This window comes from Armigeres subalbatus, chromosome 1 (genome assembly GCF_024139115.2).
Source record: "Armigeres subalbatus isolate Guangzhou_Male chromosome 1, GZ_Asu_2, whole genome shotgun sequence".
Classification (NCBI taxonomy): Eukaryota; Metazoa; Arthropoda; class Insecta; order Diptera; family Culicidae; genus Armigeres; species Armigeres subalbatus.
This window is the reverse complement of record NC_085139.1, coordinates 279813700-279827678: the sequence shown is the minus strand read 5'-3', so window position 1 is coordinate 279827678 and position 13979 is coordinate 279813700. Positions and strand designations below refer to the sequence as shown.

Here is a 13979-nt window from a genome sequence, read left to right as displayed (position 1 = left end):
TTTACCGTCAGGTTTGCTGTTGTTTGCTTCATTATCACCACAGTGAAACGACTGTAGTAGTCAATAACTACTAGCAGGTTGTGACCGGAGGGTAGCGGTCTAATAAAATCAGTTGCAAGATCAGCCCATGGTTTGGTTGGGAGCTTGGTACGGATTAACGGCTCAGGGGGATCGCAGGATGCTACGAGAGTGCAAGCTTTACACTTTTTGCCTTTCTCGTACAACTAAGTTGTACCGAAAGGCTATCATTTCACTCCGAAAACTTTTTATAGAAGCCTCTGAGACCCATAGTATTATATACCAATCGACTCAGCTCGACGAGCTGAGCACATGTCTGTCTGTCCGTGTGTATGTATGTATGTATGTGTGTGTGTGTATGTGTGTGCACAATAGCTATAAACAACATTAGACAACTTCGTATAGTAATCCTTAACCGATTTTCTCGCAACAAGTTTCATTCGACAGGGGACAAAGCCTTGTTGATCACTATTGAATTTTATAACGATCGGTCATTGCGTTCAAAAGTTATGAAGAAAATGGTACATCGAACTATGAAGCGCCATATAAGGTTGGTGTCTTAACTAAATGCGAGAAAGGCACCACCAACGCTAGGTGGATTAATCTGGGTTTTTATGTATTGTTCCACCTGTCGGTCCATTTGTGGCCACCATACTTTTTGCCGCAGTCTTCTTTTCATGGTAACAATTCCTGGGTGCGATTCGTGAGCAACTTCAATCACACGATCCCTCAGTTTTTCTGGAATTATCAACCTGTCCCCTCTTAATAATAAATTTCCAACTGCGCATAATTCTGAACTGAATGGCTTATATTCCTTCGTTTCCTCATTCCATGCTCCTGTTTCCAAGCTCTTGATTACATTTTGAAGGACTCCATCGTTCACAAGCTCATATTCTACTTCTTGAACTGTAACTGCATTTGGGAACCCTGACATAACCAACTGATAGATGCATACTTCATCCGAACTTTTAAATTCGACAGGATTCAAGATTGGCAACCTTGAAAAAGCGTCAGCCAGGTTGCTAGACCCTGGCTTATAAACCACATCATAAGAGTAACTCTGCAAACGCAACACCCAGCGCTCTATTCTTGCACACGGCTTGGCTCGTTCTCTGAATAAGAAATGTAAAGGTTTACAGTCGGTTACGAGTTTAAAGCGTTTTCCAAGAAATATAGTTGGAAACGGTCAACCGCCCAGACCAAGGCAAGAGCCTCCCGTTCGGTTTGGAAATACTTCCTCTCTATATCCGTCAAAGCTTTGCTAGCAAACGAGATAATCCTTTCTTCGCCATTCTTATCCTCCTGCAATAATACAGCTCCCAATCCAGTAGGACTGGCATCTGCTATGACTATGCATAGATCTTGTGGATCATAATATCCCAGAAATGGGGTATCGCATAATGATGATTTTATCTCTTCAAACGCTTGAAGATGTTCTGATGTCCATTTGAATATTTCTCCCGTTCGCAGCAATTTTCTGAGAGGTTCGGTTTTATCAGCCAGCGCTGGCAGAAATCGCCCAACGTACGTCACCAAACCAAGAAAACTTCGTAGTTCACTGACATTTTTCGGTACCCCGAAAGCCCTGATTGCAGCCAATCTGCTCTCCGTTGGTTTGATCCCTTTTCTAGATAATTCGTGACCCAAAAATTCTAGGCGATCCGTATTGAAAACGCATTTATCTTCATTCAGAAGAATGTTATACTGCCTTAACCGAGCCAAGAGTTGCCGCAATCTCTCGTCATGCTCTTGCTGCGTGCGACCAGTTACCAAAATATCGTCCAAATAAACTACAACTCCTTCTAATCCCGCTACGATTGATTCCATAACCTTTTGGAATAATTCTGGAGCGCAACTTATTCCAAACATCAGCCGTTTAAACCTAAACAACCAAACAAATATGTCAATTTACAAGCAGAAATAACAAAAATTGCTATATATATATAACGGTCATGATCTTTATTGAGTACTTTGCTTATACATCTTTACCTGAAAAGACCCTGTTTTGTTATAAACGTTGTTATTCCTCTGGACCGCTCCGATATTTCAATCTGGTGATAAGCCTCCTTGATGTCAAGTTTTGAAAAACAAGTCGCCCCCGTAATTCCTCCGAACATCTCTTCTACGATTGGTAACGGATGGGTTTCTCTGATAACGGCTTGATTCGCTCTGCGCATGTCTACACATAAACGAATTTCTACGTTATCCTTGAGGATGGATACAATGGGAGATATCCAGGCTGAAGACTCTTCCACAGGTTCGATTATGTCTTGATTGAGCAAGTATTGAAGTTTTTCAGCGATCTTATCCTCTAACGCAAATGGTGATCGCCGGTATGGCTGTTGTACAGGTTTCACATTAGGGTCAATCGGAATTTCAACCAACACCCCTTTAATTTTTGGAAAAGCCCTGGGTTGCTGTTGAACCGATGCCACGTCATACCCAATTTTTAAAACTTTGAGTTGTTTCGCCGTTTCGTCGCCCAGTAAACTCTGCTTTCCGTCCTCTGCTATGTAGAATATTGCCTCCGTTTTATTGTCACCCGCTTCGATTTCGGCCGTAAACATCCCAATCATGTTCAATGGACGGTCCGATCCATACGCCTTAAAGGAACGATCAACATGCTGGGAAAACTTGACTTTTGCTCCACTTCTTTGCAAGTTAGACCACGTCTGAAGGTCAACCAAATTGGCCGCTGCACCAGAGTCGATTGTCATATGGACCACAACGCCTCCTACTTTAAATTGGAAATGATTTTCCCCCGTTACGAAGCAAATGTCTTTGTTCTCATGAGTTGATTGACCTGTGTGTAGATCCTTCAGTTCGTTTGAACCATAGAGTAGAGTTGGGCAAGAGTACGCACTTAGTTTTCAATCGATCATGTGGCCCTTATGAAGCAAGCTTCTGCACATCAAATCAATGTCGATGATTCATACATATACTCTTCCTATATGTTACCCAGGAGAACAAATATTGAAATTACTAAGATTTGTTTTAGTAGAACCCTTATTGCAAGACACGTGAAAAGCGCACTCTTACCCCACCGGTGGGATAAGAGTGCACATCGGGTGGAGTACGAGTACGCATTTATCCAATCATGTGCTTCAAGTATATATTAACACAAATAAGAATTAATAACATTTAATTAATGTTTAATGAACATATATTAGGGAATGTTTAAAGATTATGTAACTCTTAAAGGGGTTCCCAGAAATGTGAACTTTCATACTAAATACCGTTGTTTTTATAAACAAAAAACTGTAGAGGTAAAATATATCAGGTATCGCGTGGCGTAAACAAAGGAATTTTCCTTAAAGATAGTCCACCAATCACGTAACGTAAAGTTGGCCATTTCATTACCCTCCTCCCTATCTCACACTTTTGTATGAATCTTCTAAAAATATATGGATCGTCATACATCTCGCAACCTCTCCCAGCTAAGCATTTCGTAATTTATGGATGTTTCTTTTGATTAAATGAAACTATCATTTAGATGAAATTGTGTTTTCGTACTATGTTTAGGTTGACAACAAGTCCTAATACAATTTCATTAATTCGCTTCAGTGCTTTGTTCGCGAAGTCCTTTCTAACACTAAATTACTTTAACTTATCCTCAAAACTTGTAATCATTTTCGATTTCTGTCCCTTTTGTCTTAGTTATGGAACTTTACACTTCGGAAGTAGTCTTATTTCGGCCAAAGATACGGATTTGACATCAGAACTTGAAGATTCACCTGCGTACTCTTGCCCCACCCGTTCTTGCGTACTTTTACCCCACAGTCCCAAAATTTATTCAAGTAATGGTTTTGACTTCTTGGAAAACCAACCGGATTAGTGTTCGGCACCATAAAGTGCTCTACATAATAGGTTATCAAAATGGTATAATGTTCACCTGATTGCACGTAAATATGGTAATGAAATACTAGTTGCGAAAACACAATTATTTTTAGCAAAATGACCAAAAAATTATCTAACTTCATATCTCCCTTGTTGTCTATTCAAATCTTTCACAATTACACATGACAATAGTTGATCAAAATGCCTGTCAAACTGATGCAGTGCTACTAGTTTATCTGTTTTTATTACTTCAAAACATCAAAAACGTACTCTTACCCCACGCGCACTCTTGCCCCACTCTACTCTATACAGCTTTTATGCGCTTCGATGACGGTAGATTTGAAACTGAGTCTTCATTTTGTCGTTTTGTGCACCACTTGGCAAAGTGTCCCACGTTCCTGCATCGAAGACATTGCGCATTCTTGGCAACACACTCCTGGTGTCCTTTAAGGTGGCCGCGACGTCCACAGCCGAAACAGATTCTGGTATCGTCGTTTGATGACCATTGTTTAGTCGGAAAATTGCTTCGATGTGTCCTGTCATCGTTTTGATTATCTCGATATCCTTTCGACTCAAACCTGGGTGCGGATGGAAAAGTTCGTCCGTATTGACGACGAACGCCTCCCTGAGAAGCCAAGAATCTATTGTCCGATGGTCTGAATATGTTTCGCTGTTCATGAGGACGCTGTAGATTAACTTTATTAACAGATCCAGACAACTTTTCCCCGGTCTCAGTCTTATTCGTCAGCTCCTTGCATTGTGCTTCGACGTCTTCGATCGTTTTTCCTATCGCTACCACTTCCTCCAAAGATCGATCCTTCTCCAATATCTTCTTCCGAAGCGTTGACGACAAACACTTCTCCGCGATTTGATCTATCTACGCCCCGCTTGCATACGAAGCTTCATAACAAAATCGCCAAAACGTTCTCCTGGTAATTGTGCAATCTGTCGAAAAACATGCCTTTCGTAGGTTCGTCGACGGCATGGTTGGAAATGAGAGTCCAGTTTCTGAATGGCAATATCATAAAATGGAGGATCTGGTGTAACATGGGGGATCTCATGTACTCCTGGCAAGCTATCGAAGATGTCTTGTAGATCTGGACCCCCAAGATGGAGCAACTGGTTCCGCATGTCTCGTTGACTTGTAATTCCGGATGCCGTCAAGTAGTATTCGAGACTCCGTTTCCACTTTCGCCATTCTGACGCTAGTTGTGATTGATCCACCTTGGCGTCAAACTGTTTAACTGGTCTGAATCCTTCGATTTCCTAAGAAATATTATGATCATTATTTGAACGCTAATCTACGTTGAAAATCGTCTAATTTCTATCACTAGTGCATTTTCTGATTTTTTTTCAAACCGTGTTCTGTAGTATTTCGTTTGCAACAACTTCATTATTTTTTTACGAGGCATTATATGTGGTATGGAATTTCTGGCTATAAACACTTGGAGGTATCTAATAAAATCAACAACCTTATTGCTGATAAAATTCGTTTTATTTCACCGTAGCCGAATGTAAATGTCATTTCTTAACTTCAACTCTTCAATCAAATTTCACATTGTCCAAGGCTATTCCTATACTTTTGAATCCGGACTTCGTACCATTTAACATAAACCCAGTTCATCAGCTTAAGCATTTTTAATCAACACAAATAATTGACCAGTAATACGTGAATCTGAACCACGTCCCATTTCACTTTAAAAAAAACAACCTTTAACCGGAGCTTATGCCATTTCACCTTGAGACAGTTTCTCAATTTACACCTTAAAAAAAACATTTTCAATGTAAAGAATTATCCTGAATCAAGTCTCATTTTACCGTAAACCACGTTAAAAAATCAATCGTCCTTTTTTATTTATTTTTTTTTTCAATTTGTCGCGAGTGAATCCAGATTTAGTTACATTTTACCTTAATCTGGTTTATCAAGTGAATCCAGACCACATCTCATTTCATCTGAAACCAGTTCAATAATTTAACCACTTGAAAAAAAATAACCTGTAACAAGTGAATCCGATCTCGTCCCCATTCACCTTAAACTAGTTCATCAATAAATATTTTAATGAAAACTCCAACTTGAAAAGTGAATCCGAACCATGTCCCATTTCACCTTCAACTATTTTAACAGTTCATGAATTTTCAAAAAAAATGTCTGGTACTTGCCACAAGTCAATTCGGACCTCGTCCCATTTCACCTTAAACCAGTATCAAATCACATATTACACAAATATCTCCCACTTGTAACAAGTGAATCCGGACCACGTCCCATTTCACGTTACAGTAGTCTATTCACTCATGTCTTTTTTCAAAAACCGATTTCAATCTGTAACAAGTGAATCCGGACTACGTCCCATTTCACCTCGAACCATTTCAACAATTTTCGCGTTTTCAAAAAAAATAATGTCATCTACTTGGCACGAGTGAATCCGGATCTCGTCCCATTTCACCTTAAACCAGTTTATTATTACACATTAAAAAAAAGATTTCCAGCTTGTAACAAGTGAATCCGGACCACGTCCCATTTCACGTTAAAGTAGTTTCTCAACTCATGTCTTTTCAAAAAAATATCTCCAACTTGTAACAAGTGAATCCGGGCTACGTCCCATTTCACCTTGAACAATTTCAACAATTTACGCGTTTTCAAAAATTATGTCTTCTAAGCCAGGAGTGAATCTGGCCAACATCTCATTTCACTTTTTCCAATTCATTTTCCCCAGTTTTTTTTTTTTTGCGTATTTTATGCTACCTTCAATCCCAAATTCAAAGTTTTGATACTGGAACGATGAGTAAAAAAATGGAAATACTTACTTGAAGAGACTCGAGAATAGTCCGAATGAGTCCCATACCTGTTTAACCTTTGTATTTTTTTCTTACCCTGATCACATTGTTTCAATGCAAAAGCCATGTATACATCCGATAAATCATTGAAAATAGGTTATGCCAGTGGCAGTCATCAATCCTCTATATGGTTTGGTAACATACACACACAAACGTTTGAATACTGGTGAACTTGTTAATGTATACATTTCATCAGAACTATCACACCAATACCAACTTTGCTCTGGATAATCCAACTTCGCAAGCGAACAAGCCACCATTTTTTTCATGCCGTGCGGGTAATATTTTCTTCTTATTTTTCTAAGCGTCCACCTTCACCCTCTCTTCACGCACTATCCCTGTGATTTTTTACCACAATTTCGATAGACGACATTTTAATAACTTCCATGCACCATACCACTTGTTTCAATTTTTTTTTTTCAAATTCCTCCCCAAATCCGCATTTCATTTAAAACTGAATATTTTTTTAGAGCCTTTCCAATCAATCTATTTCTTCACTACACTGAAAATGCACTAGTAATATTTCCGAATCATCACTCGCCGTTTACTTACGTTTCCGAGTAAAACAAACCGGTAATATAATTTTTTTTAAATTGAACAAAGTAAAAACGAATTCCGATCAAAATGGCTGATTTTTCCTCGTCGCCAATGTACTGTCGATGCTCTTTCGGTTATACGATAAGAAATACACGTTTGCTCTCAAGCTCGTCTGGGATACAACTGAACTCAGTTTCTTTATTTCAAGGTAAATAACAACACAAAGGTATGACTTCGATAGGGTTACCAAATAACAAGATAAATAAGTATTAGTCAAATATATATATGAATCTTGGTTCATGTGGGATACTACAGGTAAGTCCGTAAATAGCCCCAACATATTGAATTTAGTTCAAAACTTTATTAGTATTAGTGCGGATTTGAATAAAATCATTGTCATTATCGGATTGATTACGGTTTATAGAGCCTTAAAATCAAGTACACATCGCATGAATAATTTTCACACATCACGGCGACGCCTTGTCCGACTCTCACAATGATTGAAAATTTTGTGTGAAACACGAGCAGTCGCTGTGTACTGTCTCACATACGCATGATATGTGTAAGTGAGTTTGCCTCGAACTGTCAAAGCTCCTTCGGGTCGCTATGATTGCGAACGTGTGCAGAATGTACCGCAAGGATTCAAACTTTTTCGGAGGTTTTTCCTTTTGCTTCGATGGCGAAACAACAAAATGTGCGAATACAATCATCGCACTTTGTTTTGTTGATCGAATCGATTGGAGAAGCCTCCGAACAAGTATGGAAAAGTTGGTTTCCTTTAACATTATTTTGAAATCATACAATTCATGTTAGGTCCGGTTACCGACTGCTCTCTCGCTGTGTGAAATGAACTCACCGAAAATCGTCGGCCATCGGTTACACAAAAATGAGTAACATGGTAGTTACTCGTAATATGAGTTGTTCCAGGAGAGGCCCGTTTTGTGTGAACGGAACACAAAAATATGTAATTCATTTTAAGCGTGTAGTGCGATTGAACAGTTGTTTGTAGCTGGGTGCTGCGGAGAGAGCCGCTTTTCTACTCTCAAGCAAGTAGCGGGATATTTTGAAATCAATCCCATAAGCAAAATTATTTTGCAGTTACTTGGCTGTCAAAAATTTCGCGCTCTTAAAATTTCTCTTTCCATGCTGCTTGAAGTCGCACAAATTCGCAAGACTACACATGACTTTACGCTAGTTTACATACATTCCTGCACCAATCAGCTGCTGAATCTTGTGAAATCTCGTAACAAGTGCTTTTTAATTGCATTCCTATTAATTTTCCACTCAAAATATAATGTGAATATATTTGTTACAAAGAATGCAAAACTCAATCTAAGTTTATTTTTATTTTTTCTCCAAATAATAACAATACTTCTCAATATAAAATCTAAAACGAACATAACCACAATCTTCAATGTTTGGCTCCGGCACAATAGAAAATTTTGGCATCAGTTTGACAACCAAATCGATTCTATCCGCACCACCCAGGTTTGTAGTACAGAGATCGGGAGCTGCTATATTTTCGGAGAGCAGCAGAGCGCTGCCGCTTTTACGCACGTAAGTGTGCATTGGACCACGGTGGCTTTTGTGGGGGACGGCGTAGTGGGACAGTCTGGAGTATGGCATCCTCTATCGCATTGTAGAAAAAGTCCACTGCATCGTTGATATCAAGGGGCGATTCGAGGAAGCGCCAATCCATGTTAGCTAGCAAGTTATTTAGCGCGATGTAATCGGCTCGCCAGAAGTTCAAAGAGTAGCTTTCGGACAGCGGCGTAAAAACGATCGGAGTGGGTAAGCTGAATATTACGGAGAGAGCAGGGTGATCGGCATCTAGGTCAATTAAAGGCTCGACCGGCAAAGAAACAGTAGTACACGGTAAAGCTGAATCATTCGCCAAAACTAAGTCCAGTAAACGTCCGTTTCGGTTTAGACATTTGTTGACTTGAGTGAACCCGTGAATGTCAAATCCGTCCAAAAGAGAGCAGCAGGCATCGGGCATATGCGATAGCATCGAATCAACGAAGGTCGAACCGCTGTCAGTAAAGCACCATCGCAAACCTGCCTGATTAAAATCGCCAAATAAGAGAGCGGGAGAGCGGTGGCTTAAACGGGCCGAGATTGACTCTAATGAGTTTACAATTTCATTGATTATCGTAAGGTCATGTTTTCGATCTGGAGGCAGGTAGATTACGCCGACACTGAGAGTGTGATGTGGAATTTCTACGACAATCCAGAGTTGCTCAAGTAGATTGGAGAAAGCAGCGGTAGAGACGTAGCTGGTTAATCTAGTCGATACGGCGATCAGCACTCCGCCACCACGCGATTTGTTGCTATTCAAAAGTGACCGATCAGTTCTAAATACAGTATACTGCGGTCCAAAAAGTTGTACGGAGTTGATACGATCATCCAGCCAGGTTTCGGTGAGTACGATCAGATCGTTTTCGGCCTCCGAGACAGCCAGGAAAAACGGGTCGATTTTCGTCCTCCTTCCTCGAACGCTTTGATAATATATACGGAGGTCATCCAAACAGGGAACCGGTGGGCTGAAAATCAACGATTGTTCAGGTATCGGAAGTTCAATGTCACTGTCATACTCGTCTAACATAGGAGGATGAAAGCTTCCGACACCATCATCAACCACAGGGCCGGGACGTTGAAGATGGCAGATGTTGACGGAGGAAGGCGCGACTGTGTCGAGAGGCTCGGAAGCTTCCATAATGCTTGTTGGAGGTTGTCCCGGATCAGATGACGTAGCAGCAATCGGGGGATCAGATGACGTGGCGGCAATCGTCGGCAGACATGTGCTGTTAATAGGTGAAGCATAATCAGGTACCGTAAGTCCAAAAACACAGCCATACTTGCCTGCAGTTTGATGCCGGAAGCCCCTTCTACCATCACCGACTACAGGACTGGGACGACGACGAAGGCGGGTGTCAGCGGTAGGCACGACTGTGTCGTGAGGATCAGGGGCTTCCTTAATGCGTAATTCAGGTTGTCCCAGATCCGTCGATGTTGCGGTGAAAGTGAAAGCTGCTGTGATGATGTTACGGCTTAGTTTTTTGCCAGATCGACAAATTCACGAAACTGTAACCCGGCTGGCCAAGAGGCAGGATCAAGCGCAATGTCTTTCATGCTAGGGTCCAATCCGATCTTGAAGGATACGAAGGTCAGACTAGCTGAATCCTTTCCTTTGGGAACCAAACGCACCACATCAATCGAGTCCATTGTGTCCAAACAGCGCGAAACAATATTTTGTACATCATTATCTGTGATAAGTGGATTTAGGCGAGAGATATACAGCCAAAATCTCACCGGGGGCGCAGTAGGAGAGATGGAGGGAACCGAAAGATCACTCAGATCAATTGTTTTAGTTCCATTCGCAATTTTTGCATTAACATCAGGTCGGTCTTCTCGACGGCGTTTGGCACTCAGTCTAGGCCACACTGGGGTAACACTAACTGATTGATTTCGTTCAGGTCTAACAGAAAAATTGTCAACCTTTTTAGTCAATTCAGCTACAGCATCTTGTAACTGTTGCATCTGCCCGGGCAACGAAGAGAGCGGGGGGGATTTATTTTGTTGGCTTTTTTCCGCAAAATAGCATTGGATAGACCGACCATTTAATTCGGCACGGCAAGAGTGGCAAATGAACATTATCTTGCCAGCCGATAATGGTTCCTTCAGGTTACGAATATTAAGCCCACAACATTGCTGGTTAATGTGAAAAAAGCCATCGCAAAAACCACAACACAGAGGCTCGAGATCGTTGATGTCGTGCAGGCATTCACTGCATTGTTTCTTCTCCATTGTGGTTTGTGTTGTTCACGGTAGAGAGGCGGGTAAATTGATGATAAAGTCGCAATTAAACAGCAACGGCGGCACTATTAGCGCAAATTTCACACTGCACTGATGAAACGACAGTTACAATATAGGTTCCGCGTGAATTTGAAGTTTATAACACGGATTAACAAACTTAACTTCGAAATTTTAACGGAACGTACATAAGTAAGACGAACAAACGTAAACATAAACAAACGATATGTGTATTTAATTTATGTAAAAATACTTACCAATATCATGTCCTAGAATAGGTAAATTGGCTTGAAAGTAAAAGCACAGCCAAGAAGCTTTTGATTCCATTATCTTTCCACAAAATCTGTTGTAAACTGTGGAAAATCTCAATTATAAAACAATATTTGAATGCGTTATGCTAATTCCATAATTTACCTTTTATTTTCCGTACGAGAAATCTTTGCAAACTTAAGAAAACCCAAGGAAAAAATGATTAGAAACATTCTGGTTCCGACGAACCAGCTTTTTTTCACAACAGAATCAAGGGCAAATACACGGAAAAATACTTCTGCGATCTATTAAAAGTCAAACACACCACTTTATCCCGTTTTTATCATTGGAGGATATAATTCTTAATGGGAGTGCGGAATCACAAGCAAACAAAGCAAAATTTTAATGGAACGTAATTATTTCATAGCCATATTCCATATTGTTGATATATCAGTTGAAATCGTTTCAATCGTTTCCTGGAATACACCTGCCGCAAGATGCCACCGAAGACGACCACGACGAAGAAGGAGCAAACTTTACGATCGTTGCAGACGCGACTCAACTCGTACCTGTACATGTTTGAGGATATTCTCAAGTTTTCCCAGTCCATGGATGGTCAAACATTGTGGGATTTGTACACATCGTTGATCCACTGGAAGGCCGATCTTCCGGACGTCGAGAAATTCCATTACCTGAAGGGATGTCTCACAGGTGAAGCCAAGGCTCTCATAGATCCGCTGTCCATCACTAAGGCGAACTACCAGGTGGCGTGGGACACATTGTCAAAACGGTACAACGACAGCAAGCTGCTTAGGCGTCGGCAAGTCCAAGCTTTGTCCAAACTGCCAGTGTTGGCTAAGGAGTCAGCCTCGAAGCTTCAGTCCTTGCTGGAAGGCTTTGAGCGGATCGTCCAAAACTTGGATCAGCTCATTCAACCCCAGGACTACAAAGATTTGTTGTTGCTGGACATCCTAGGATCCCGCCTAGACCCGGTCACACGTCAAGCATGGGAAGAGTATTCGGCTTTCAAGGAACAGGATTCTATTAAGGATCTAACGGAGTTCCTTCAAAAACGGGCTCGAGTGCTAGGTTTCCTACCTTCGAAACCTGCTGATCTCAAGGGAGAGTCGGCTGGCATGTCGAGTAAGAAGTTCGTAGTCCCACGAACAAGTTATAGTGCGGTTCAAACATCTGGTTATCGATGCGTGGCTTGTTCAGAACCCCATCCGCTGTATCAATGTCCAACATTCCAGCGTCTCTCTGTGTCAGGTCGAGGAAAACTCCTTCGCAATCATTCGCTGTGCCGTAATTGCTTTCGTCGTGGACATCGGGCTTCCGAGTGCTTCTCTCACTTCGTTTGCAGGAAATGCAAGGCTGTATAATATAATAAATTATATATAAATTTTGGCTGTTACGCCCTTTTCAAATGTTGGTCTAGAGATGTTCATAAGAAAGGTTCTCTCTGTATAAACTTTCATATGCCATATGAACCGGCTAAACCTCTGCACGCAAAAAAAGCGTTCATGAATTCGTGAACTAACGAGTTCATGGTGTATTTTTTCGAGAACAACAGTCACGGATTCGAAAATACAGTCCCGTTTTCTGGAACGTTCTGAATTAAATCACGGTGTATTTTTGCTGGTTCACGAATTCGGGAACGCTTTTTTTGCGTGTGCAAGATTGACAAAGATGTTGCCTTTTCGGTATATTGATATTACCTTACAAGAGAAACGGCCTTTTCAGATTATGCCGAGGGCGCATCATGCCGTGAGCAAGTTTCGATGCTACAGATCCAAAACAGGTAAAACCCGTCTTAATTAATTTGTGATAGTAATTTAAAATTTAATGTTTTTGGTGTGCATTAAAGTTTTGTTTATGTTTATGCAACAAACATTAGTCCTGTCTATCCCATTGAACAACACTATTATTGTCTGCCTTTCTATCTGTAAGATAACCATTGCTTGCATCAGTTTTGACACCCAATAGTTTGCTAAGGCACTTTGGTAATAACATTTTTATATATAGGGGAAGTGCACCGGTTTTGGCCATCAAATTGGCCTAATTTGACCAACCCTGAAAAATACATATTTTTTTAAATAATCGATCAGTTGAAAGCAGCGTTGAAGGGTGAGAGAAACCGGTACAGTTCCCCCATTGATAATCAACGTCAAATTATTGAAAAGTTTATTTCTTTCACGCCCGCTAGATATTTCAGAACCAACCAAACCCGATCAAGCATTTCCAACACGGACATCACATTGATGTAAGGTACACACCTTTTGGCCCACCGTTTCATTTTCTCTGTGCAGAAAAATAGCCGTGTCGCGCGCGCTAGACTTTTTCGTTTCAGATGTTACGGCAGGTGGACCGCTCCGCATTCCGCTGCAGCGTGGACCGCCTTGAAGTGAAAATTCATCCAACAATGGCGGCGGTTGCTGGAGAAAACTCGTCATCAGTAGGAACAGCACTCATATGAAATTGATGGAAATTTGGTCGCATGCTGTTAGTAATTGTCAGGACCATTACTAAAGATTTGCCGTATTTGAGTTTGATGCTTCAATTTGCCAAAAAAAAAATCTCTTTATAATGCTGAATGGCTATTAGATGATAGCGCGGACAGCTCTGATGTTGCTGGAACTGCTACCAACGCCAGAATCGTTACTTTCAATTTGAAGAAAATTTGTCTCAAA

General features: G+C 40.9%; 1 protein-coding gene across 5 annotated transcripts in view; it reads left to right on the top strand.

The window, feature by feature from the left end:
- The window catches only part of LOC134207642 (uncharacterized), a 65392-nt gene that overhangs the window by 18273 nt on the left and 33140 nt on the right, over positions 1-13979 (top strand). The window contains exon 3 of one of the 5 annotated variants that reach the window (XR_009978396.1): positions 13496-13513. The exons of 3 other annotated variants lie outside the window; for them this stretch is intronic. The gene's annotated coding sequence lies outside the window, so the exon portion shown is untranslated. Of the gene's footprint in view, positions 1-13032; positions 13469-13495; positions 13514-13979 lie in introns of those variants that run through there. One more of the 5 variants, XR_009978395.1, reaches the window with a different exon arrangement.